General features: G+C 26.5%; 1 long non-coding RNA gene across 1 annotated transcript; it reads left to right on the forward strand.

Moving 5' to 3' along the window:
- Positions 1-2,287: 2,287 nt before the first annotated feature.
- Positions 2,288-4,488, forward strand: LOC112736010 (uncharacterized). The gene is made up of 3 exons (XR_003168681.2): positions 2,288-2,870; positions 2,990-3,131; positions 4,261-4,488. It is a non-coding gene; the product is annotated as an uncharacterized lncRNA (long non-coding RNA).
- The last annotated feature ends 380 nt before the right edge of the window (positions 4,489-4,868 follow it).

Consider the following 4,868-nt stretch of genomic DNA (forward strand, 5'->3'; position numbering starts at 1 on the left):
GTGAAAAGATGATAGTTTGCTTCATTTTCTTTTTGGTAATTGAAGGTTTTTTTAAATTATTATACATCTTTGTGGGTAGATGCAATGTGTAAAAGATTAGTAGAGATTACTCATTTGAGATTAATTACTTTAAAAAATAAAATCCGAAAATTTTGTTATATGTGTGAATAATATTCTTTTCCTATCATCACTCTTTAGTATAATTACTGTATAGTAACACTTGGTCCCTCTTTCTCAACTTCTTTAGTATAATTTCTGTATGGTTACTGTTTTGTTTTTAGTGATTGAATATTTTATTTTATTTTTTTATTCGTGTATGTAATGCATAATATTGCCAAGTTAAAAACTTTTAAATGTAATTTATCATTTTACCTTAATTAAATTAGTGAAAATATATTGTAATGATTGGATGAAAATATGTTATAGGAATTGAATCAGATGATAGAGTTTACAGCATAGAGAGCATTTTAGATGCCATAAAAAGAGGCAGGGAACAAGTTTTACTCTAGGAATTGACTGTAATAGGAACTTGGTATTTACATGTGTGTGAATAATACTTCTGATTCAGATCTCATTGAGTGCCCTATACTTCCAAAGAGAAAATGTGGTTCACAAATTCAATTTCCAAAGTTTGATAGAGATTTAGTTATTGAACAGCTAGTTAGTACCTGCTTTAATTTAATTTGTTTGTTGTATTTGCAAGTTGAAACTTTATTTACACTTGGTCTCTTTTCTTATGTGCCTGCTTAGTGTATAGCCATAAATATTTTAAACAAACAATTCTGTATATGCAGCAAAACTCAGAAGACAAGCAGCTGCTAAAGATAGAGATCTTGGACCCTTTTTTTGGTCTTGAAGAATAAAAAAAATATTCTGGTTAGTTATGAGTTAACTATTTTTTGAGATTTGCAGTATATGTTTTGATAATTCTATTAACTGATGTATTTTATTTTATTTTTTTGTGTGTTTATTTATAGGTAACTACATTTGATACTGGAATGAGCTCAAAATATTTGTTGGAGTCAGAACCAACATGAAGCAATATTGAGGTATTATCTTCTGTTCATGTACATTACCCTTCCATTGATCAATAATCAAGAATATAATGTTGAAATGGCTTTTTCACGATTTCTGCAATAACTTCATGTAAGGTTCTCTATCACCTTTATTCAAGTCTCTGCCAATATCAGATAATGTGAATTCTAAAAAAATTTTCTTACTGTCTTTCTTATAATTTATAGTCTCTGACTATATAAGAGCATTAGTTATGCACTCAATGTAATATATGATCATTTTTCTGTTCTTATAAAATGTGAATTTTTTTTATCATATATAAATTATTCCAGATTTTTTGTTCTTCTAAAAAGAGACTTTTATATTGGCTATGCTTTTGATGGATGCATTCATGAGTCATGAGTTTAGCAAAATAAATTTTTACACCTTGGTGTATCAATTGTGATGCAATTAGTAAACAAGTAGAAAAATTCGCAAACCACTACTAAATAGCAACTAAATTGATATATACAAGGATAGATGCTTCAGCAAATGAACATCGAAAATTGTAAGTATAATACAAAAGCTTAGTTTACATGTTTCAGTTTTTTTTTTATGTCTTGAAAAACAAAATCCTGCATCAATTTTGGGAATTAGAATCATGTTAATTTATTAAGAAAATATTTAAATGACCAAACACTTCTCCTTTGCTTAATGACAAGTGAACGACTATCCTACACTTCTACTTTATGATAATACAAATTCGGTAATTACTTCTAGACACTATTTTTTGGTGGTAAATATTTGATTTGTTCTTTATTTTTTTCTATAAAATAGCAAATTGATACTTATCATAGGAAATGATTAGTTTATTTTATTTTATTTTATTTGTATGATAACATTCTTTCTTCTTAATTTGGAATTTCATCATTGGTTTATATTTAAAAAAACTAAGGCAGAGCATATCCATTGAAAACAATAAAACTAATTTCATGTAGGTTTGTTTTAATTTCTAAGTAGTCATTTTTTGAAGTTTTTGTACTTCTTATTACTTGATTCAGTGTGTTGTTTAATTTAGATGAAGCCAATAGTTAATTATTGAATGATATTTTATTTCATATACCATGTAGCATGCCTTCTTATTACATGGTTGCAAATTTAATCTTACAGTTGATTATGTATTAGAAGTACTATGTTTTAATTGATTATGCCTACTAATGAATATGAAGTAATGTGTTATACAGCTCATGTTGTTGTGTCATCTTTTAGAGATTTTTTTATTTTTGTTCAAATTATATGGCATAAGCTTCAATAGTCAATAGAATTAGATTTTTACAGTATTTGATGAGTATGAAAGAATAGAAAATACACGTTAACTAACTCTTCAGATTTTGGTTTTTTATTTTTAAAGTAATTTATACATCATTACACTACTCAGGGCCTTATTTGATTATTAGTTTTGAATTCCATATTTTGACAGTATAACGAAGTTCTTGGCAATGAACTTTTAAGACAATGTATACACCATATCCTTTATTTTTTCAGCATAGCCACCTCATAAAATTTTCAAAGCAAAATCTTTAATTGCTTTTAGATTTCTTTTTTAATGAGGTTGTATCTATGTTTTGCACAGTATTCTCAATAAATATTGTCAGTTTTCTCATTTTAATTATTTATTTATTACTAAAAATTGATGGCTAAAAAATCTTCCATTTCTATAACTCTCATAGGCTGTGAAACTTTGTGAAAGATATCTAATTGTGTGTGCCAACTACCCTGAGTACTAGATGCGTTATGTGGAGTTCATGAAAATCAAAGGAAAGAGAAATTGCAAACTATTCTCTAGACCAAGCAACAGAAATATTATTTTTAATGAGGTTGTATCTATGTTTTGCACAGTATTCTCAATAAATATTGTCAGTTTTCTCATTTTAATTATTTATTTATTACTAAAAATTGATGGCTAAAAAATCTTCCATTTCTATAACTCTCATAGGCTGTGAAACTTTGTGAAAGATATCTAATTGTGTGTGCCAACTACCCTGAGTACTAGATGCGTTATGTGGAGTTCATGAAAATCAAAGGGAAGAGAAATTGCAAACTATTCTCTAGACTAAGCAACAGAAATTTATTTGAAGGTATTCTTCCTAAAATACATTTATTTGATTGAATTTCGTGTTAATGCTCATTTTATCATGTGATTCTGCTCTTTTTTTACATGAGCTTCTCTAAAGTAATTTGACAAACAATTACAAATGATAAGGCTTTTTAAAGAATGAAAATATGAAGTATAAGAATCAATGTCAAATGGCAGTATTATACGTCCAAGATGCAGAGACTATATTTTTAACATAAATTTTTAAGTTAAATTGCAGAAGTGGAATTTATGACTTCAGAAGTCAAGGTCAATATGTATTGTAAGTCATCTTTAATAAATTAGGAGGGAAAGATGAACAATGAGCTGAAAAATTTTGGTTTTTAGTTTTCTTTCAATTATTTTGAAGATCTATTTTTTGCCCCCATCATTGTGGTTCCTAAACTATAATAAAATAAAACTGAAATTCTATCAAATGAATGTACAATTTGTATTTGCACTAATATTTTTCCCTGTTTTACTATTTTCATGCTTTTAGTATTTCCTCTAATTTGGTATTACTCAGGCAAAGTTAGGGGTTGCTTTAGAAGTAATAGTATATCAAATCTCTGGTGATAATATATGACAAAACTTATAAAATATGTTTTTGTTTCTTTTATTTTCTCTTCATTATTTTTCTATTGAATTTATTCATCATTAATATTATTTGTTTATTTATTTTTCAGTTCTAGCTGTTGTATGACTTAATTATCTCTCTCTCTTTTCTTTCTGTACAACGTATTTTTTTCTATATTTTGATTTTTATTAACCTTATCATGTTACAAAGACAACATTAAAATATTCATGTGAATCTTGGATCAAGTCACATATATTAATTCTTATTGTATTTATATGGCTTTTAGGTGATTCGAAGGGTATGGTTGAATTTTAATTTTTTGTATAAATGTGTTGAAAAATTTTGATAGCATCAGTGTATTATGGGTACGAAGAAGTTCAAAAAAATATGTAATACGACATTAATTTTGGTCATGTTAGCATATTTATTGATTATTGAAGGTGAAATTTCAGTATCATGTGAGTTATTGTGTTAGTAATAGAGATTATTGGTGGATTAGGATTTTGTAATTTTTCTCTTTTAAATGTTCTTATTATGCATTATTTTCTTTTTTCAGGTTCAGCCCATTACGTGCAAGCATAAATATAATAGGTCATGAATGATGATTATAATTGGATATAAGTGAGAGGAATACATATCAAGTTAGTTGAGGTTTAGAGAAGAGATTAAATTTAATTTCTCTTTTTCTGTGGTTGCTTTCACTTTTAGTATTTATCTGTAATTATCTGTAAATATGACTATTAAACATGCTTAGTCAAAGTTAGTATATGTATTATTTTTGTGACTTGATTATTAGTTCATCACTAACATACTTCATTATTTAAAAGCATTTGTAAGAATTTGAAGAGGTTGATTAAAGTTCTAAATTTTGTGACGTGTGTCATGAATTTTTTAATTGGTTTGACTTGCATGATATGGAAACAAATGAGGTTGGGATGAAAGGTTTTTTAATTGTTCATTTTTAGAACAACTTCCGCTCACCCATTTTACTACTTCTTGATTTTTAAATTTTTTTTAAAAATACAAGGTAACCACATTTTTTTTGTCAAATTTGTAGATTTTTATTATAGATTATTTTTTTGGGACTATATTTGTAATTAATTAATTACATCCTTATTTAAAATTTTATCACTGTATTCAAGACAATGTTAAAAATTATTTATT

Source organism: Arachis hypogaea, chromosome 13 (genome assembly GCF_003086295.3).
Source record: "Arachis hypogaea cultivar Tifrunner chromosome 13, arahy.Tifrunner.gnm2.J5K5, whole genome shotgun sequence".
NCBI lineage: Eukaryota > Viridiplantae > Streptophyta > Magnoliopsida > Fabales > Fabaceae > Arachis > Arachis hypogaea.